This window comes from Carcharodon carcharias, chromosome 18, assembly GCF_017639515.1.
Source record: "Carcharodon carcharias isolate sCarCar2 chromosome 18, sCarCar2.pri, whole genome shotgun sequence".
In the NCBI taxonomy this organism is placed as follows: Eukaryota; Metazoa; Chordata; class Chondrichthyes; order Lamniformes; family Lamnidae; genus Carcharodon; species Carcharodon carcharias.
The window spans coordinates 15,904,378-15,918,474 of record NC_054484.1 but is presented as its reverse complement, the minus strand read 5'-3'; positions in this window follow the sequence as shown (position 1 = coordinate 15,918,474).

Sequence of the window (14,097 nt, the reverse complement as noted above, 5' to 3'; positions counted from 1 at the left end):
TCTCTCACACACAATGACTCTCTCATACACACTGACTCTCATACACACTGACTCTCTCACACACACACTGACTCCCTCACACACACTGACTCTCACACACACTGACGCCCTCTCACACACTGACTCCCTCTCACACACTGACTCCCTCACACATACTGACTCCCTCTCACACACTGACTCCCTCACACACACTGACTCTCTCACACACACTGCCCCCTCTCACACACTGACTCCCTCACACACACTGACTCCCTCTCACATACTGACTCTCTCACACATACTGACTCCCTCCCACACACTGACTCTCTCACACACACTGACTCCCTCTCACATACTGACTCCCTCTCACACACTGACTCCCTCTCACATACTGACTCCCTCTCACACACTGATTCTCTCACACACACACACTGACTCTCTCACATACACTGACTCCCTCTAAACCACACTGCATCTCTCACACACACTGACTCTCTCACACACACTGACTCTCTCACACACACTGACTCCCTCTAACACAATGCATCTCTCACACACACTGAATCCCTCTCACACACTGACTCCCTGTCACACACTGACTCTCTCACACACACTGACTCCCTCACACACGCTGACTCCCTCACACACACTGACTCCCTCACACACACTGACTCTCTCACACACTGACTCCCTCTCACACACTGAGTCTCTCACACACACTGACTCCCTCACACACACTGACTCTCTCACACACTGACTCCCTCTCACACACTGAGTCTCTCACACACACTGACTCCCTCTCACACACACTGACTCTCTCACACACGCTGACTCCCTCACACACACTGACTCCCTCTCACACACTGACTCTCTCACACACACTGACTCTCACACACACACACACTGACTCCCTCTCACACACTGACTCTCACACACACACACTGACTCTCTCACACACACTGACTCCCTCTCACATACTGACTCCCTCACACACACTGACTCCCTCACACACACTGACTCTCACACACAAACTGACTCTCACACACACACTGACTCCCTCGCACACACTGACTCTCTCACACACCCACTGAATCTCTCACACACACTGACTCTCTCACACACACTGACTCTCACACACACTCTGACTCCCTCAAACACACACTGACTCCCTCACACACACTGACTCTCTCACACACACTGACTCTCTCACACACAATGACTCTCACACACACACTGACTCCCTCACACACACTGACTCTCTCACACACACTGACTCCCTCACACACACTGACTCTCTCACACACACTGACTCCCTCTCACACACTGACTCCCTCACACACACTGACTCTCTCACACACACTGACTCTCACACACACTGACTCCCTCACACACACTGACTCCCTCACACACACTGACTCTCTCACACACACTGACTCTCACACACACTGACTCCCTCACACACACTGACTCCCTCACACACACTGACTCCGTCTCACACACTGACTCCCTCACACACACTGACTCTCTCACACACACTGACTCTCACACACACTGACTCCCTCACACACACTGACTCCCTCACACACACTGACTCCCTCTCACACACTGACTCCCTCACACACACTGACTCTCTCACACACACTGACTCCCTCTCACACACTGACTCCCTCACACACACTGACTCTCTCACACACACTGACTCTCACACACACTGACTCCCTCACACACACTGAATCCCTCTCACACAATGACTCCCTGTCACACACTGACTCTCTCACACACACTGACTCTCTCACACACACTGACTCCCTCTCACATACTGACTCCCTCTCCCACACTGACTCCCTCTCACATACTGACTCCCTCACACACACTGACTCCCTCACACACACTGACTCTCACACACACACTGACTCTCACACACACACTGACTCCCTCGCACACACTGACTCTCTCACACACACACACTGAATCCCTCACACACACTGACTCTCTCACACACACTGACTCTCACACACACACTGACTCCCTCAAACACACACTGACTCCCTCACACACACTGACTCCCTGTCACACACTGACTCTCTCACACACAGTGACTCTCACACACACACAAACTGACTCCCTCTCACACACTGACTCTCACACACACACACTGACTCTCTCACACACACTGACTCCCTCTCACACACTGACTCTCACACACACACTGACTCCCTCTCACACACTGACTCCCTCTCACACACTGAATCCCTCACATACACTGACTCCCTCTCACACACTGACTCTCACACACACACTGACTCCCTCTCACACACTGACTCCCTCTCACACACTGACTCCCTCACACACGCTGACTCCCTCACACACAGTGACTCCCTCTCACACACTGACTCCCTCACACACACTGACTCTCTCACACACACTGCCCCCTCTCACACACTGACTCCCTCAGACACACTGACTCCCTCTCACACACTGACTCTCTCACACATACTGACTCCCTCCAACACACTGACTCTCTCACACACACTGACTCCCTCTCACATACTGACTCCCTCTCACACACTGACTCCCTCTCACATACTGACTCCCTCTCACACACTGATTCTCTCACACACACACACTGACTCTCTCACACACACTGACTCCCTCTAACACACTGCATCTCTCACACACACTGACTTTCTCACACACACTGACTCTCTCACACACACTGACTCTATCACACACACTGACTCCCTCTAAGACACTGCCTCTCTCACACACACTGAATCCGTCTCACACAATGACTCCCTGTCACACACTGACTCTCTCACACACACTGACTCTCTCACACACACTGACTCCCTCTCACATACTGACTCCCTCTCCCACACTGACTCCCTCTCACATACTGACTCCCTCACACACACTGACTCCCTCACACACACTGACTCTCACACACACACTGACTCTCACACACACACTGACTCCCTCGCACACACTGACTCTCTCACACACACACACTGAATCCCTCACACACACTGACTCTCTCACACACACTGACTCTCACACACACACTGACTCCCTCAAACACACACTGACTCCCTCACACACACTGACTCCCTCTCACACACTGACTCTCTCACACACACTGACTCTCACAAACACACAAACTGACTCCCTCTCACACACTGACTCTCACACACACACACTGACTCTCTCACACACACTGACTCCCTCTCACATACTGACTCCCTCTCACACACTGACTCCCTCTCACATACTGACTCCCTCACACACACTGACTCCCTCTCACATACTGACTCCCTCTCACACACTGACTCCCTCACACACACTGACTCTCTCACACACACACACTGACTCCCTCACACACACTGACTCTCTCACACACACTGACTCTCACACACACACTGACTCCCTCAAACACACACTGATTCCCTCACACACACTGACTCCCTCACACACACTGACTCCCTCACACACACTGACTTTCTCACACACACTGACTCTCTCACACACAATCACTCTCCCACAGACACTGACTCCCTCACACACACTGACTCTCTCACACACAATGACTCTCTCATACACACTGACTCTCTCCTACACACACTGACTCCCTCACACACACTGACTCTCCCACAGACACTGACTCCCTCACACACACTGACTCTCTCACACACAATGACTCTCTCATACACACTGACTCTCATACACACTGACTCTCTCACACACACACTGACTCCCTCACACACACTGACTCTCACACACACTGACGCCCTCTCACACACTGACTCCCTCTCACACACTGACTCCCTCACACATACTGACTCCCTCTCACACACTGACTCCCTCACACACACTGACTCTCTCACACACACTGCCCCCTCTCACACACTGACTCCCTCACACACACTGACTCCCTCTCACATACTGACTCTCTCACACATACTGACTCCCTCCCACACACTGACTCTCTCACACACACTGACTCCCTCTCACATACTGACTCCCTCTCACACACTGACTCCCTCTCACATACTGACTCCCTCTCACACACTGATTCTCTCACACACACACACTGACTCTCTCACATACACTGACTCCCTCTAACACACTGCATCTCTCACACACACTGACTTTCTCACACACACTGACTCTCTCACACACACTGACTCTCTCACACACACTGACTCCCTCTAACACACTGCATCTCTCACACACACTGAATCCCTCTCACACACTGACTCCCTGTCACACACTGACTCTCTCACACACACTGACTCCCTCACACACGCTGACTCCCTCACACACACTGACTCCCTCACACACACTGACTCTCTCACACACTGACTCCCTCTCACACACTGAGTCTCTCACACACACTGACTCCCTCACACACACTGACTCTCTCACACACTGACTCCCTCTCACACACTGAGTCTCTCACACACACTGACTCCCTCTCACACACACTGACTCTCTCACACACGCTGACTCCCTCACACACACTGACTCCCTCTCACACACTGACTCTCTCACACACACTGACTCTCACACACACACACACTGACTCCCTCTCACACACTGACTCTCACACACACACACTGACTCTCTCACACAAACTGACTCCCTCTCACATACTGACTCCTTCTCCCACACTGACTCCCTCTCACATACTGACTCCCTCACACACACTGACTCCCTCACACACACTGACTCTCACACACACACTGACTCTCTCACACACACTGACTCCCTCGCACACACTGACTCTCTCACACACACACACTGAATCTCTCACACACACTGACTCTCTCACACACACTGACTCTCACACACACTCTGACTCCCTCAAACACACACTGACTCCCTCACACACACTGACTCTCTCACACACACTGACTCTCTCACACACAATGACTCTCACACACACACTGACTCCCTCACACACACTGACTCTCTCACACACACTGACTCCCTCACACACACTGACTCTCTCACACACACTGACTCCCTCTCACACACTGACTCCCTCACACACACTGACTCTCTCACACACACTGACTCTCACACACACTGACTCCCTCACACACACTGACTCCCTCACACACACTGACTCTCTCACACACACTGACTCTCACACACACTGACTCCCTCACACACACTGACTCCCTCACACACACTGACTCCGTCTCACACACTGACTCCCTCACACACACTGACTCTCTCACACACACTGACTCTCACACACACTGACTCCCTCACACACACTGACTCCCTCACACACACTGACTCCCTCTCACACACTGACTCCCTCACACACACTGACTCTCTCACACACACTGACTCCCTCTCACACACTGACTCCCTCACACACACTGACTCTCTCACACACACTGACTCTCACACACACTGACTCCCTCACACACACTGACTCCCTCACACACACTGACTCTCTCACACACACTGACTCTCACACACACTGACTCCCTCACACACACTGACTCCCTCACACACACTGACTCCCTCTCACACACTGACTCCCTCACACACACTGACTCTCTCACACACACTGACTTCCTCACACACACTGACTCCCTCTCACACACTGACTTTCTCACACACACTGACTCTCTCACACACAATCACTCTCTCATACACAATGACTCTCACACACACACTGACTCCCTCACACACACACTGACTGCCTCACACACACTGACTCCCTCACACACACTGACTCTCACACACACTGCATCTCTCACACACACTGACTGCCTCACACACACTGACTCCCTCGCACACACTGACTCTCTCACACACACTGACTCTCACACACACACTGACTCCCTCAAACACACACTGATTCCCTCACACACACTGACTCTCTCACACACATTGATTCTCTCACACACACTGACTCCATCACACACACTGACTCCCTCACACACACTGACTTTCTCACACACACTGACTCTCTCACACACAATCACTCTCCCACAGACACTGACTCCCTCACACACACTGACTCTCTCACACACAATGACTCTCTCATACACACTGACTCTCACACACACACTGACTCCCTCGCACACACTGACTCTCTCACACACACACACTGACTCCCTCACACACACTGACTCCCTCACACACACTGACTCTCACACACACACTGACTCCCTCAAACACACACTGATTCCCTCACACACACTGACTCTCTCACACACATTGATTCTCTCACACACACTGACTCCCTCACACACACTGACTCCCTCACACACAATCACTCTCCCACAGACACTGACTCCCTCACACACACTGACTCTCTCACACACAATGACTCTCTCATACACACTGACTCTCATACACACTGACTCTCTCACACACACTGACTTTCTCACACACACTGACTCTCTCACACACACTGACTTTCTCACACACACTGACTCTCTCACACACACTGACTCCCTCTCACACACTGACTCCCTCTCACACACTGACTCCCTCAAACACACTGACTCCCTCTCACACACTGACTCCCTCACACACACTGACTCTCTCACACACACTGCCCCCTCTCACACACTGACTCCCTCACACACACTGACTCCCTCTCACATACTGACTCTCTCACACATACTGACTCCCTCCCACACACTGACTCTCTCACACACACTGACTCCCTCTCACATACTGACTCCCTCTCACACACTGACTCCCTCTCACATACTGACTCCCTCTCACACACTGATTCTCTCACACACACACACTGACTCTCTCACACACACTGACTCCCTCACACACACTGCATCTCTCACACACACTGACTTTCTCACACACACTGACTCTCTCACACACACTGACTCCCTCTAACACACTGCCTCGCTCACACACACTGAATCCCTCTCACACACTGACTCCCTGTCACACACTGACTCTCTCACACACACTGACTCCCTCACACACGCTGACTCCCTCACACACACTGACTCCCTCTCACACACACTGACTCTCTCACACACGCTGACTCCCTCGCACACACTGACTCCCTCTCACACACTGACTCTCTCACACACACTGACTCTCACACACACACACACTGACTCCCTCTCACACACTGACTCTCACAAACACACACTGACTCTCTCACACACACTGACTCCCTCTCACATACTGACTCCCTCTCCCACACTGACTCCCTCTCACATACTGACTCCCTCACACACACTGACTCCCTCACACACACTGACTCTCACACACACACTGACTCTCACACACACACTGACTCCCTCGCACACACTGACTCTCTCACACACACACACTGAATCCCTCACACACACTGACTCTCTCACACACACTGACTCTCACACACACACTGACTCCCTCAAACACACACTGACTCCCTCACACACACTGACTCCCTGTCACACACTGACTCTCTCACACACACTGACTCTCACACACACACAAACTGACTCCCTCTCAGACACTGACTCTCACACACACACACTGACTCTCTCACACACACTGACTCCCTCTCACATACTGACTCCCTCTCACACACTGACTCCCTCTCACATACTGACTCCCTCACACACACTGACTCCCTCTCACATACTGACTCCCTCTCACACACTGACTCCCTCACACACACTGACTCTCACACACACACTGACTCTCACACACACACTGACTCCCTCGCACACACTGACTCTCTCACACACACACACTGACTCCCTCACACACACTGACTCTCTCACACACACTGACTCTCACACACACACTGACTCCCTCAAACACACACTGATTCCCTCACACACACTGACTCCCTCACACACACTGACTCTCTCACACACACTGACCCTCTCACACACATTGTTTCTCTCACACACACTGACTCCCTCACACACACTGACTCCCTCACACACACTGACTTTCTCACACACACTGACTCTCTCACACACAATCACTCTCCCACAGACACTGACTCCCTCACACACACTGACTCTATCACACACAATGACTCTCTCATACACACTGACTCTCTCATACACACACTGACTCCCTCACACACACTGACTCTCCCACAGACACTGACTCCCTCACACACACTGACTCTCTCACACACAATGACTCTCTCATACACACTGACTCTCATACACACTGACTCTCTCACACACACACTGACTCCCTCACACACACTGACTCTCTCACACACACTGACGCCCTCTCACACACTGACTCCCTCTCACACACTGACTCCCTCACACATACTGACTCCCTCTCACACACTGACTCCCTCACACACACTGACTCTCTCACACACACTGCCCCCTCTCACACACTGACTCCCTCACACACACTGACTCCCTCTCACATACTGACTCTCTCACACATACTGACTCCCTCCCACACACTGACTCTCTCACACACACTGACTCCCTCTCACATAAAGACTCCCTCTCACACACTGACTCCCTCTCACATACTGACTCCCTCTCACACACACTGACTCTCTCACACACACTGACTCTCACACACACTGACTCCCTCACACACACTGACTCCCTCACACACACTGACACCCTCTCACACACTGACTCCCTCACACACATTGACTCTCTCACACACACTGACTTCCTCACACACACTGACTCCCTCTCACACACTGACTTTCTCACACACACTGACTCTCTCACACACAATCACTCTCTCACACACACTGACTCTCACACACACACTGACTCCCTCACACACACACTGACTGCCTCACACACACTGACTCCCTCACACACACTGACTCTCACACACACTGCATCTCTCACACACACTGACTGCCTCACACACACTGACTCCCTCGCACACACTGACTCTCTCACACACACTGACTCTCACACACACACTGACTCCCTCAAACACACACTGATTCCCTCACACACACTGACTCTCTCACACACATTGATTCTCTCACACACACTGACTCCCTCACACACACTGACTCCCTCACACACACTGACTTTCTCACACACACTGACTCTCTCACACACAATCACTCTCCCACAGACACTGACTCCCTCACACACACTGACTCTCTCACACACAATGACTCTCTCATACACACTGACTCTCACACACACTGACTCCCTCGCACACACTGACTCTCTCACACACACACACTGACTCCCTCACACACACTGACTCTCTCACACACATTGATTCTCTCACACACACTGACTCCCTCACACACACTGACTCCCTCACACACAATCACTCTCCCACAGACACTGACTCCCTCACACACACTGACTCTCTCACACACAATGACTCTCTCATACACACTGACTCTCATACACACTGACTCTCTCACACACACACTGACTCCCTCACACACACTGACTCTCTCACACACACTGACTCCCTCTCACACAGTGACTCCCTCTCACACACTGACTCCCTCACACACACTGACTCCCTCTCACACACTGACTCCCTCACACACGCTGACTCTCTCACACACACTGCCCCCTCTTACACACTGACTCCCTCACACACACTGACTCCCTCTCACATACTGACTCTCTCACACACACTGACTCCCTCCCACACACTGACTCTCTCACACACACTGACTCCCTCTCACATACTGACTCCCTCTCACACACTGACTCCCTCTCACATACTGACTCCCTCTCACACACTGATTCTCTCACACACACACACTGACTCTCTCACACACACTGACTCCCTCTAACACACTGCATCTCTCACATACACTGACTTTCTCACACACACTGACTCTCTCACACACACTGACTCTCTCACACACACTGACTCCCTCTAACACACTGCCTCTCTCACACACACTGAATCCCTCTCACACACTGACTCCCTGTCACACACTGACTCTCTCACACACACTGACTCCCTCACACACGCTGACTCCCTCACACACACTGACTCCCTCACACACACTGACTCTCTCACACACTGACTCCCTCTCACACACTGAGTCTCTCACACACACTGACTCCCTCACACACACTGACTCTCTCACACACTGACTCCCTCTCACACACTGAGTCTCTCACACACACTGACTCCCTCTCACACACACTGACTCTCTCACACACGCTGGCTCCCTCACACACACTGACTCCCTCTCACACACTGACTCTCTCACCCACACTGACTCTCACAGACACACACACACTGACTCCCTCTCACACACTGACTCTCACACACACACACTGACTCTCTCACACACACTGACTCCCTCTCACATACTGACTCCCTCTCCCACACTGACTCCCTCTCACATACTGACTCCCTCACACACACTGACTCCCTCACACACACTGACTCTCACACACACACTGACTCTCACACACACACTGACTCCCTCGCACACACTGACTCTCTCACACACACACACTGAATCCCTCACACACACTGACTCTCTCACACACACTGACTCTCACACACACACTGACTCCCTCAAACACACACTGACTCCCTCACACACACTGACTCCCTCTCACACACTGACTCTCTCACACACACTGACTCTCACACACACACAAACTGACTCCCTCTCACACACTGACTCTCACACACACACACTGACTCTCTCACACACACTGACTCCCTCTCACATACTGACTCCCTCTCACACACTGACTCTCTCACACATACTGACTCCCTCACACACACTGACTCCCTCTCACATACTGACTCCCTCTCACACACTGACTCCCTCACACACACTGACTCTCACACACACACTGACTCTCACACACACACTGACTCCCTCGCACACACTGACTCTCTCACACACACACACTGACTCCCTCACACACACTGACTCTCTCACACACACTGACTCTCACACACACACTGACTCCCTCAAACACACACTGATTCCCTCACACACACTGACTCCCTCTCACACACTGACTCCCTCACACACACTGACTCTCTCACACACACTGCCCCCTCTCACACACTGACTCCCTCACACACACTGACTCCCTCTCACATACTGACTCTCTCACACATACTGACTCCCTCCCACACACTGCCTCTCTCACACACACTGAATCCCTCTCACACACTGACTCCCTGTCACACACTGACTCTCTCACACACACTGACTCCCTCACACACGCTGACTCCCTCACACACACTGACTCCCTCACACACACTGACTCTCTCACACACTGACTCCCTCTCACACACTGAGTCTCTCACACACACTGACTCCCTCACACACACTGACTCTCTCACACACTGACTCCCTCTCACACACTGAGTCTCTCACACACACTGACTCCCTCTCACACACACTGACTCTCTCACACACGCTGACTCCCTCACACACACTGACTCCCTCTCACACACTGACTCTCTCACACACACTGACTCTCACACACACACACACTGACTCCCTCTCACACACTGACTCTCACACACACACACTGACTCTCTCACACACACTGACTCCCTCTCACATACTGACTCCCTCTCCCACACTGACTCCCTCTCACATACTGACTCCCTCACACACACTGACTCCCTCACACACACTGACTCTCACACACACACTGACTCTCACACACACACTGACTCCCTCGCACACACTGACTCTCTCACACACAAACTGACTCCCTCTCACACACTGACTCTCACACACACACACTGATTCTCTCACACACACTGACTCCCTCTCACATACTGACTCCCTCTCACACACTGACTCCCTCTCACATACTGACTCCCTCACACACACTGACTCCCTCTCACATACTGACTCCCTCTCACACACTGACTCCCTCACACACACTGACTCTCACACACACACTGACTCCCTCGCAAACACTGACTCTCTCACACACACACACTGACTCCCTCACACACACTGACTCTCTCACACACACTGACTCTCACACACACACTGACTCCCTCAAACACACACTGATTCCCTCACACACACTGACTCCCTCACACACACTGACTCTCTCACACACACTGACTCTCTCACACACATTGTTTCTCTCACACACACTGACTCCCTCACACACACTGACTCCCTCACACACACTGACTTTCTCACACACACTGACTCTCTCACACACAATCACTCTCCCACAGACACTGACTCCCTCACACACACTGACTCTCTCACACACAATGACTCTCTCATACACACTGACTCTCTCATACACACACTGACTCCCTCACACACACTGACTCTCCCACAGACACTGACTCCCTCACACACACTGACTCTCTCACACACAATGACTCTCTCATACACACTGACTCTCATACACACTGACTCTCTCACACACACACTGACTCCCTCACACACACTGACTCTCTCACACACACTGACGCCCTCTCACACACTGACTCCCTCTCACACACTGACTCCCTCACACATACTGACTGCCTCTCACACACTGACTCCCTCACACACACTGACTCTCTCACACACACTGCCCCCTCTCACACACTGACTCCCTCACACACACTGAATCCCTCTCACATACTGACCCTCTCACACATACTGACTCCCTCCCACACACTGACTCTCTCACACACTCACTCCCTCTCACATACTGACTCCCTCTCACACACTGACTCCCTCTCACATACTGACTCCCTCTCACACACTGATTCTCTCACACACACACACTGACTCCCTCTAACACACTGCATCTCTCACACACACTGACTTTCTCACACACACTGACTCTCTCACACACACTGACTCTCTCACACACACTGACTCCCTCTAACACACTGCATCTCTCACACACACTGAATCCCTCTCACACACTGACTCCCTGTCACACACTGACTCTCTCACACACACTGACTCCCTCACACACGCTGACTCCCTCACACACACTGACTCCCTCACACACACTGACTCTCTCACACACTGACTCCCTCTCACACACTGAGTCTCTCACACACACTGACTCCCTCACACACACTGACTCTCTCACACACTCACTCCCTCTCACACACTGAGTCTCTCACACACACTGACTCCCTCTCACACACACTGACTCTCTCACACACGCTGACTCCCTCACACACACTGACTCCCTCTCACACACTGACTCTCTCACACACACTGACTCTCACACACACACACACTGACTCCCTCTCACACACTGACTCTCACACACACACACTGACTCTCTCACACACACTGACTCCCTCTCACATACTGACTCCCTCTCCCACACTGACTCCCTCTCACATACTGACTCCCTCACACACACTGACTCCCTCACACACACTGACTCTCAGACACACACTCACTCTCACACACACACTGACTCCCTCGCACACACTGACTCTCTCACACACACACACTGAATCCCTCACACACACTGACTCTCTCACACACACTGACTCTCACACACACACTGACTCCCTCAAACACACACTGACTCCCTCACACACACTGACTCTCTCACACACACTGACTCCCTCACACACACTGACTCCCTCTCACACACTGACTCCCTCTCACACACTGACTCTCTCACACACACTGACTCTCTCACACACACAGCCCCCTCTCACACACTGACTCCCTCACACACACTGACTCCCTCTCACATACTGACTCTCTCACACATACTGACTCCCTCCCACACACTGACTCTCTCACACACACTGACTCCCTCTCACATACTGACTCCCTCTCACACACTGACTCCCTCTCACATACTGACTCCCTCTCACACACTGATTCTCTCACACACACACACACTGACTCTCTCACACACACTGACTCCCTCTAACACACTGCATCTCTCACAAACACTGACTTTCTCACACACACTGACTCTCTCACACACACTGACTCTCTCACACACACTGACTCCCTCTAACACACTGCCTCTCTCACACACACTGAATCCCTCTCACACACTGACTCCCTGTCACACACTGACTCTCTCACACACACTGACTCCCTCACACACGCTGACTCCCTCACACACACTGACTCCCTCACACACACTGACTCTCTCACACACTGACTCCCTCTCACACACTGAGTCTCTCACACACACTGACTCCCTCACACAC